This window comes from Agelaius phoeniceus, chromosome Z (assembly GCF_051311805.1).
Source record: "Agelaius phoeniceus isolate bAgePho1 chromosome Z, bAgePho1.hap1, whole genome shotgun sequence".
In the NCBI taxonomy this organism is placed as follows: Eukaryota; Metazoa; Chordata; class Aves; order Passeriformes; family Icteridae; genus Agelaius; species Agelaius phoeniceus.
In genome coordinates this window covers 22197449-22209101 of record NC_135303.1, presented here as the reverse complement: position 1 = coordinate 22209101, position 11653 = coordinate 22197449, and positions in this window count along the sequence as shown.

The window sequence follows — 11653 nt, the reverse complement described above, 5'->3', positions numbered from 1 at the left end:
ATATATATATATAGTTCTTTTTTTTTATACCTAGACAAACCTTCTAGTGCTACATGACAGAGTTAGAATTTAAATTAGCACCATTAAAGGGACACTCTGCTAGCAGTTCTGTGTAACATGTGCAACATCTTGAAATACTACATTTTCAGACCAGTACCTCTCCTAACAAACTTAGCTGTACTGTCAATGTTATAAATTTGGAAATTGTCAAAGTTTTGTTATTTGAGACCTTGAGAATTTTAAAATGCAGATGGTTATCTCTTATATAAATAGTATAAATGTAAATATATAAATATGTACAAAATCATGTTACACCAGGATGTAAAACTAGCCTCTCTTCCACCTCAGCCATCCATTAAAGTTCACAGAACAGCAGCAAGTTACAACTGCTTAAGCACTTGAGCTTTGAAAGGCAATGCTGCAATATGGATCAAGATATTTTCTGGGAATTAGTTTGTTAAAACATGTACCGAGTACTTTTTAACCCCTTGCTAGATTTAAGCCTTCCCTTGTTTTACAGAAATGGACCACTACCTTGCTGTGATCTTCATCTACCTTACCTTTCCACAGCACAGCTACAAAGCATGAAGTCCAGCTACTGCAGTGATGAAGGGTCTTCAGAAGTAGTTTGTGAAGCTGGGCAGCAGCACAGCAATGCTTTTCCACAGGAAAACATATTTGCCTGGGCTGATGCTGCTGATCTGAACCAATTCTTGCAACTACTTGCAAAGGCACATTGTCAAGCACATTCCACCTTGACCTCCAGATCATATCCTGTAAATAGCAGAAAAGTAACCTATATCTTCTCCCAGCAGTCATTCACTCCTGGAACTCCACCTAGCTACAGCATGCTATTTCTAGAGCTGGATCTCCCTACCTAGTGGATGTTATGACAGAGCAGTATCTACTGAGTAGAGTCCAAGTGCTGCCCTGAAATCCAATTTGAACAGTGCACCTTTCACCTAGTAATGCTCCTAATGGGGGATTCAGAGTTCAGAAGGACACTGCCTGTTGAGTTTTCTTCAGGCACCTTGCCTGAAATGTTTCTCATACTTGGATGAACATAAAAATTGAATTAGTTAGATGTATTTTAAGGGGGAGAGGAATGTACAAATAAAATATTAAAAATCACATCCAGAAAGTTAGCCTGGCACTATGTGATAATTCTCCTGTGTTTTACACAGGAATAACTCAACTCTCTCTCTAAGGCAGTGCATTTGCAGTGCATTCCATTTACCATGCAGCTCCCTGCATGATCTTCTTCTGGGGCTCTGAGGGGAATAACCAAGCACACATGCATTCCTCTTGCTCCCATATGTCACTACCAAGAGTCTGTCGCCTTCTATCACAAGTCTTTCCAGGCTAAACCATGCCTTTGACTCACCAACTCTCCACCAAATGCTTTGTAATGGTGAGGCCAAGATCTGTTACCTGTTTATTGGTGTAGTTAATGTTATTTCTGAAATGAACTGATGAAAGTGATGCATTCAATCTTTCTCAAAGGAGATGTGATACTTTTGTTTTCAGCTAAATAGTAGGTTGGAGCATAGGAGGAGGGGAAAAATTATTTTAAAACCTGGTTATTATTTATCTGGAAATTAATGTAATTTCCCAGAGCTTAAAAAGACCTTGCTGTGATTGGACTGCCTTGAATTAAAATTAAACTCCCCACCGCAGATGGTGAGTATTCAAGGCAAAGCTGTCATCGTTGCCCATCAGCTAAGAAACAGAATTTAAGAATACCCTCTGTAAAAGGTGTCAAGTATTCACCAGGTAATGACTTTTAATTAATAAATTGCTTTTTTATTATTTACACTCTTGCTGGGGGTGTCTACCCTAAGTCATTTGAAGTCTGTTGAAACTGGTCCTTCTTACTGTAAGTAGCCCATTTTTCCTAGTTAAGAATGCCAAGAAAAGAGATCATGATAACAACTGCTCTAATTAAAAAAAAAATTCAGCATTAAATATGCAATATAAACAAAGAGAAGCCTGCAGCAATCTTTTACAGCTATATAATTATCTCCTATAAATTAAACTAAATGGCCCCCTTCCCTTTCATTTAGCAACAGGATAAGACAGGAATGCCAGTTTTACTTTGGCCATTATTTTTTAGTCCATCAACAGTGTTTATGGTGACAGAGTTGCACAGCTCTAAAGTAACAGAGCTTCAGTTGTACCATGTAAAACTGACGTCCCAAACAAAACAAAGGAAGAAAACAATACCTGGTCTGTGCAGAAGAAGAACAATGTAAATTAATTAAAATGTAAAGCCACAAAACTTCTACTTTTTTCCTGATTTTCCCTCTTTTCCCCCTAATACTTCAAAGTAATTCAAAGGAAGTGATAATCTTCTCTTAATCTTAACAATTTGTCTTAATTTATGTCTTCCTCTTCGTATATTTTATTCAAACTTTTTAATGCTTCAAAATATCCCACTTCTTTTCTGTGCATATAACTTATGCTACCATAAAGCCTCATATAAGCCTGTATTTCCTCAAAGGAAACCCATTTCATCCAACTTTTTGAGCCAAAATCCCTTCTCAGAATAAGCTTGTAAATACACTATAGTCTTTCTCCCCCAGTAATATTTTATGGAACAAAAACTTAGAAGTACTAACTGGATAGACTTTTGAATTACTTGTATTAAACTGACTTTTTATTCATGGTATGAACAACTAAAGAAGTAGTTGCAATATGGGAAATATTTAAGGTGTTTCAGCATTATTATCGTGAATTATCTCACAATGAATGCAAACTGACTTACCTTGAAGGTGATTTTATCACAGGTTAAAAGCATTCAGAGGAACCACTAATATTAGAGAGGTGCAGTGGTTCACTGCAGTCCACTGCAGTGGACTTGTATCTTTTTACCTGAGAGATAACATATCCTACTCTTTCTCACAATTACCCTTCCACCCCAAATAAAAACCAAAAAAACCAAAGTACTACAAACCACAAACAAATTAATCTTTAAAAAGGTTTATAAGCAGCATTTTCAAGTAGCTAACATAGGGAAACACTGTTCTGATGAAAGCGATTCTACCCTACACTTGTTCTCATATTTTTTTTCTTCCCATATGCAATTAGAAAGTAATTTTAAATTACATTAATTTTTTTGGCATATATTTGGTACTCTTCTATGACTGTATGACTGAATCTCACTAGGTTTCTGGTACAGCGAGGAGAAACAAGAAATATTGCACTTGACAGCATGGTTAGGGTTGAAACAAGGTACAAGCAGCATGTTTTATTTACTACAGTGAAAGGCAAGCTCCGCTGTGCCAAACCTTATTCTCTTGGCAACTAGTTGATAAACACAAAATACTCCAACAAATCGTTTTTTTACCCTTTACTCAAAGTGAGCAGATCTGAAAGGGACAAAAAGTTGCTATTATTACAATTAAAGAGCAGTGCAGAAGGAAGGAAGAAACCTAAATTTTGCAACTGGCAACTGGCCCCTTATCCAGTATCCAAGCAGCCACCAAGAGAGAAGCCAGACATCTCACCTCTGACGAACACACAGATATTTTTAGCTCAGTAGTGCAATCTGAAATTTTTAAGTGCATTGCAACAGGCAAGTCCCTTGCTGAATGCAGTGAGAGCCCTTCAGGAGCCTCTGACAGAGCAAATTCCCAGTCAACATGCATCTATCTCCATCACCTGCGTGAGTCCACAGGGATGACATGCACAGCCCCAAACACAGGCAGACCTGGACAAAAGGGACTGTGGGTAAGGCACAGCTTTGATTTATGTGATCCAGAGATCTGTTGACTGATTACACAAAACAGAGTTCTGTCCAGTTCAGACAAGGACAGTTTAGACTTGGAAGCGCTGTTTTGTTTTCCAGCTTAATAAGAAGGTGTTTTGTTTCTGCAACCCATAGGTCTTTCTAAACATGGTGACAGTTTTAAAAAGGGGTTTCAAAATGCTGTTACTGGATTATTCTGTGGTGCTCTGGATTGTACCCAGGAACTGAACCAAACACTTTTTTCCCCTCTGGGGAAAAAAGATGGTTGCCCTCTTGCAAGGCAAGTTGTTGACAGGAGGAGCAAGCACTCTTGTGACCTTTAAAAAGTTTCACATTCATAAATTGTAACCCAGACCCCCAAGAAGCCTAAAGGCTAGCGTTATTACAAGACAAAGAGTGGAAAAAACCTAAGAGCAGTGGAGCATGCTGAAAACTAAATGTTACTGGGATTTTCAGTGGAAGCAATGTATGCCATGGACACAGACAGCACGATATAGCAAGAAAACTTGTTGTGGTGCCTCTACTTAATTTCCTCAGAGGCAATGGGTGCCATCTGTTTGCTTAAGTTTATGTCACTCAGCAACCTTTGAATGTTGTGGGTGAGCACAGAACACTCCACACTGAGCAATGCAAACATGAGGAACCACCCTAATAGGTGTGCTGGGGAATACTGAGTCTCATCAGCAGGGTCCAGGCACCATCCTCTCCAGCAGGGATAGCGAAAGTGCAGCCTCATCCTCAGCAAGGGCTGTCTGACTCTCAGGAGCAGCTGCAGGGAAAATCAGTCCCTTGGCTCCTAGTCTAAAAGTTCCTTGGCCCCTGTCTCTAAAAGGTGCTGCTGACAACAGGCTGTCCAGGGCGAGGAAAAGGGACCGTGTCACCATGTTCCCAGTGAGGGTAAGATCTGTCCACATGCGTTTTATATTCTTGGCTTCTCCTTCAGAATTCACAGCTGACACTAGTTATTTCTAGGAGTTGTTTCTCTCCAAAAGGAAAAAGCAAGGGTGGGGGAAGAAGATAGTTGCAATTATTTAAATAAATAGCATATAAGCAATTGGTCTTATTAAAGAAATAGAAATAGTAGGCTCAGCCTTCTCACATCTTGTGTACTTATATGGATTATGATAAGCTCAGTTCTGTACAAGTAATTTCATGAATGTACAATTTGCTTCTACATGATAGTACATATACCTAACTTGTTTCCTTTCTTTCTTTTTTTTTTTTTTTTTTGAGGGGATTATATTGCATAAACACAGTATAGAGAGAAGGCAAAAATGATCATCAAAAGTAGGATTTGTGGCTCACTGACAATGTTTACTGAGTTAAAAGGATGGAATTTCTTCCATTCTGTTGATTTCCTTGTAGTTCATAGATTTTAACTACTTTTGTCTCTAACTGAGCTCATCTAGCTCTGATTCATGACTGCTGCATAACTAAACCTGCAGAAAAAGAAATTTTCAGCCTTCCCAGTCACCTTCCTTTTATGGAAAAAAACTAATAAAGGAGTATTTGTTTTAATCCACACAAGGTCAACACAAACAAAGACAAGCAGAAAAAGACAGTTCTGAGGGAATGACTGGACATAGATTTGTGAAGAACATGATGCCCTGCACCAACATCTAAACAGTCACTGGCAACTCACCTAGATATTTTGTATGCTAGATGTCTGTCAAATAAATCAAAGATGCAGATGTAGAATCTGGTAATGATGACATTCTGCTAGTGTCTTTCAACTGGTCAGCTCATGATTAGGATACAGAGAAGTATAAATATAATAGTTTTTAATCAGGTATGTTTTTTCAGGCACTGTTTTATTTATCAGAAAATTGACATATATTTTCCCCTGTTCATCAAAACAATATTTCAAAAAACTTATTTTCTTTTCATTCTTTTTAGAGGAAAGTTTCTAAGGGGAAACTTCTCTCTTAAATCATGAAGAATAGTCATTCAATTGTGGCATCAGCCTTCCCAATATCATTTCCATAGAACAGTGAGGAGGAAATTGCTAAAAGTTTTACATGAATTCAGGTTATGAAATTTAAATTCTTATTTCTGAAGTGAAAGGAACAAAGCATTCTATATGGTAGGTACACCATAAAATTTAAGGGACACAGATTATTGCAGGCAACTTACTAAAGATAAATTATATTGGTGCATTCTTGTGTTTTGCTTCATAATTTCCTCATCCCAAGCCTAAAGTCCTGCAACCAAAACTACAGAATGCTCCACTGGGCTTGCACCTTCAGAGATCCAGCATGGTACAACTAGTGCACTCACAACTGCTCTGCATGTCTAATAGATGGCAGGCTGACAGCACACTGGTTATGTCATTGAGCTCACAGATTAATTTTGCAGAGACTTGGACAGGTTCAGAGGAGCTTCTCTGATTCATTGGTAACATATTAGGTAACATTAAGCAATAATTTTTTTTTTTTTTTACAGCAAAACATACTTTGCAATTGCAGAAAAATATACTATATGCAGTTTTGTCCTGTAAGTCCCTGTGTGTTTCAGAGAGCTGAAAGTCTTACCAGACAGCCTATGCTCAGTTTTCTGACACCCACATTGTCTCCTAATAGACACTGCTCTAATTTCCATTGCTCTCTAAAGCAACGGATGCTCTCACCAATGAGCTATTTGTCCTGTCACTCTGGAAGGGCACCAGTGATGTCCACCACCCCCAGCTTAGCACTTGGATAGAGAAAAGTAGGTGATTTAATGCAGCTAAGGCATAGGCAACACTGAGGATTGCTGCGCTTTTCTGCAAGCCTCAGACACTGCTGTGCACAGAAACACTCCTATGTTTACTTAAGAGGCGGCTGCTGAAGCAAGGAAGGCAAGTCTCCAGTATGCCCTGTGTTCATGCAACTTGTTTTCTCAAGGTGCTGAAATTTCCTGTTGAGTTACCTAAAACTGTGGTCATAGAACAGATGACAACTAAATCTTACAATGTGCGAGGACATTGTTATGTTTCTAATACAATTTTTTGATGCCTTTCTCTTTGGAGCCATGAGTGGAGTGTGTACTGCCCATGTATGAAAGAGAGAGACAGATGCTCCAAAGATCCATCCTAATACCTCTTAATGCCTGCATGAGGAAAGTTTAGCTATGGTTCGTTCTTACAACAAATATGACTTCACCTTTTTAACCTAACAAAAACTATAGTTGTAGTCTTCCCTTTAGTAGGGACACATTGGTGCCCATATTTTCCTTTGAGTCCTTCTTGTATTTTTCTCTTTGATTCCTTCCTTCTTCTCTCTTCTTAGAAAAGAACTCTAATTAGTTCTTCTAAGAAATATTTATGGTATTCATTGGAAACCCACTTTTCAACAAAAAATATGCCTAAGAATATCTCTCTTACTGAGAGTATTCTGTGTGCATTGGACACAAATAGAAACAAGCTAAAACTCAAAATCTATAATTTGCTCTCTGAGTTTGCTCCAGGTAACCAGTGTCTTTGAAGACCACATTTATAAGCAACACTTATAGCCAGATGCAGTTTAAATGTCATTATCCAATCTAACTATTGCAGCCATAAGCTACATCAAACAACTACCAAAAGTTTCACTTTGATCATTTCTACTAAGTATACATTTTTGCTTGTGAATCCAGAGTAATTCTTCTGCCATGACAGTTGTAGCATGCAGGAGACTTAGTATTTGAAAACTGTCTTAGTGAACTCATTTTTCTCTTTGTAATATATTAAGAATTTTGAAGAACACTTTCTCACCTTTACCTTCTCTACTTTTTTCACTATGATCTCAGTAGTCTTCAGGCTTCCAAAGCTGTGCAAGTTTTAAATAGCAATATATTCAACATACTTTCCATCTCCCACATCTTATAGCATGACCATAAATTGTTAAGTAAACCCTCAGATAGTTCTGGATATGAATGAAGTTATATGTGAATGAAACACATATAGGAGTGCTTGGGAAGGGATTCTTTGCTAGCAAGAGCTACCCAAATTACTTCCTTCAATATGGTTTTTCAAGTCCTTGTGCTTCCTTTTAAATAATGGAAGACCAGGTAATTGATATATTCAGGCACACATTCCAGCTATTCTAGCCTAAAGCACTATGTCAAGTAGCTTGACAGGAAAAAAATTAATATTTCATTTTAAGATTACAAAACGTTTTTCAAGCAAATAAAAAAAGACACCAGCAATTTATTTTCCATATTTAAAATGCTTTGCTTCTTCTTCCATTTATTAATATTATAAACAACCCTCTGAAATCTTAAAACTAAAACTTATTTCTTTATAAAATAATTTTTTCTACACTTTATTTTATGTAGATTTTAATCTATATTTAATCTATTTAAAATAGGCTTTTAATATTATTTTATTTTATACTTTTAAAATATCCATTGAAGTGAACCTGGTAGAACACAGGTTTTAGAAGTCAGATTTAAAGGCTGCATGTTAAATTTCTTAGTTTCCTGAGTTTATATATGTACACATCACTTGGATAAACACTGAAAACAGAATAAATTGATTAATCTGTTATTGCAGAGGTTCTTATACCTAACAACTGTTTCAACTACTTTGGTATGTGTAAAGGAAATTTTGGGGGTAAACTTGAGAGATTCACATTTTCCTTTATTTTACTATTTGCTTTCTAATGGTATGGCCAGTATTGGTAATTTTTGGTTAATAAATTGCAAAACAAACCTGCACATATATTTTCTCACTTCTTTTTCCTTTACAAAGCTATGTTTGAAAAGTTTCTAAAAGCTACATTATTAAATTAATAATTTTGATGAGCTTAATTTATAAATAAGGAAATGTATTAGAAAACAAAAAGATGCATTAAAAATAATAGACCTTTTAAATGGCACAAGCCTATTTTTGTTTTATGAAGTATTCTTCATAAAAGAATACACTTGGACTGTAGGAGCAGCAACACAGCTGGTATGTGCTTACCAGAACATACAACTACTGCTGGAGTGAAACTATTGTGTTTATTGTTAAAGACTGGGACAATGCCAGGACATCTCTGGATCCAAATCCTCCAAAAAACTTGCTCTGGCAGGAGCTCCTCTGCAGCCAGGACCCAGTTCTCCAGCTATTCTCAGAAGTTTTTTTTCTAGCCTGGTGTAAACAGGAAATCAGAGTACGAAAGTACGAAAGCTCCTTCTAAACGTGTTGTGTAATGGGCTTGAACAGAGGGCTTACTGAACAGAAGCTGAGTCATGTTTCTGTAACCAGTGCTGGGTTTCCCTTCCCCAGCCCCCTCCCTCACAACATTATTATCATTATCATTATCAATCATTATCATTATCATTATCATTACTACTACTTTTTTTATTTTTTTCTGATTCTTTTAATGTCAGCCCTGACATATCCCGTCACTGCCTGGGTGATTGAGAGCAGCTCTTGGTAGAAATCATCCTGATATCACACAAGACTGGACTTCTCACAACTTCTCAGAAACACCAGTACAGAGAAATCACATTTTAAAAACTTGACAATGTCATTGCCATTAAGCAGGAGTCCCCCTTTCCTGGGCTGTACAATTTTTTAAGGAGAAGCAGCAGTACAAACTAAATGTGACTGCAACAGGGCACTGTAGAAGCAAATAAGGCAAATAATTCATTATCATACCCTCTTGATCCTTCAGAGATGATAAGACTGGTCTTATTCTTACTTTGCAGTTGGTGAGGAAGTGATGCACCACAAACTCATTCTGCTGCCTGGAAGAGAAATCAGAAATAGTTACTTGCTGTAAGTCTTAGCAGTCTGCCAGGCAAATAGGTCAGTGTTCCAGACATGATTGGGTTGCTGATGGGAGCAGGGAGGCACGAGTGCCAGGCTGGACTTTGCAGCTTAAACAAACACAGCAGAAGAGACAACTTCTCATCTGGAAGACAGGTGTCTGGGTTTTCTGTCTTAGGTACAATCACGTAAAACAGATACACCTTATGTAATCCATACTTTACTAAAAAAAAGTTAAAAGTTAATTGAAACAAAAAAAGGAAAAAAACCCTAAATTTAAATAAAAAATCCAAAACTAACCAGACAAAAGAACCCAAACCTGAAAAACAAAATATATAAAGTTCTAATTTAAATTACTATCTTTATATCAGAGCACAGAACAGTATTATGAGATTTGATTTTTGATTTCATTCATATTTGAACACTAAAGACCTCTTTCCTCAAGTCAATTGATAAAAAGAAGATCTCCATTGAAAGAAAAATCAGTAAATGCCAAATACATTGTTGAGGAACATTTGAAAACATAACTGGAATGAACTCTGATGTCACAAGCCTGATATTCACACTAATAGACATATGCATACACTTCACCTTCAAACTTATTCCTTTTGAGAAAATCCTCTTCTAGTAGTTTTCTTTTTGAATGGCTAGAGTTGACAATACCGATTTTTAAAAGAGAAAATAAAAAAAAGCTGGCCTTCTCTTGTTTTCTTGGATTATATTTTGTCACCTTTTACTATTATCTTCATTTTCAAATCAAGTAAAAAAGTAATTATATTTTTCACCAGTGTTGATTTTCTCAGAAAATAGTAGCAAGTGGCAAATAATTAATATTTGCTTGTTTTGCCTTTCCTATCTATATCTAAGCCAGTTTTCCCTTTCAACTGCCCCTAAACTCGACCTTGCTCATTTGATGCAGAAAACAACAGAGGTGGTCTTCAGCTTGAGTCCTTAGCAATACCAACTGAGTTTTAATTAGTATAGATAAAAATTGTCAGTCTTCATTCCAAATTGCTTTGATGGATCATCAGCATTCTTCACTGATTTACAAAGTTCAGTGATAATTTACAAACATCTGGGGACAATGCCGCTATAGCTGCCCAGAGCTGGGTCATTCAGCAGTTATCTTTTTCTGATGAGGCCAAATTTACTCCTCAGTCACCCTACCTGTGAAAAACTCAAATATCAGTAAGACTTTGTCCTGCTTAGCACTCCTATCAATTTTTATCAGACAGTGTCAGACAGTTTTTATCTGACAATTCTCCTTGCCTTCCAATGCTGCTCTAACCCTGCATGGGGGAAAAAGCCAACCAAGCACATAACTCAATGTTTAATGAAGAAAGGTGTAAAGGAGACTAAAGGGATACAGAGGATGAATAGAATGCACCAGACAAGTTTTCAACTCTGTGATGGTGGAGGCAGCTGTGTGTTAACCTACTGGAAGTTTATTCCTCTTTCTCTATCAAGTGGCGCCAAGGGTGTGATTACATCATGTGCTTTCTAGTACTTCCAGAAGAACTCCAGTCCCTGGAGTGAGGCAATGTGACTCCCACAGTAGTTTTAGAGTTTTGTCTGCAGTAACCTACTAACCACCTTGTTTTGTGAGAAAAGCTTGAAGCCTAGAAGCTAAAAACTCAAGTTCCAAAGAAAGAACAAAAAAACATCATCAGATACACCCTGAACTGTGTTTGGAATCTTACCAAAATTGTGCTTAGCTCATTGCTTTCCAAGAAACTCATGTCCTATGCAGTGTCAGAAAGTACATTCTGATCTTTCTTTTTGACCTACATGTTCCTGGCTCTGCCCTGTCCCAGTCCAGCAAGACTGTGTTCTTGTACAAATTCAGGAGATGCAGCTGGGAGAAAAAATTTCAGTAATTTACTCCACCATTAATTCATCATTAGGACTGTGCAACTTGCCTAGAATATTAAATTAATACTATTAGTTGTCATTAATTTTCTCAGATGATAAGCAAAAATAGTGTAGCATATGCTGGTCTTACCTTCATACATTAATAAACCTCTAACTCCACTTCTAAAAATGAAAATGGGGAAAGTAATACACTTGGCATTTCCAAAACTCCCAGTTTATCAACATTTTCTCTTGGGTATTCACGACAAATGTAATCTTTCATCCTTCTGTTTGTCTTTGCTTATGTCATAAATAACCTTGCAATCAATAAACTTTCTTAT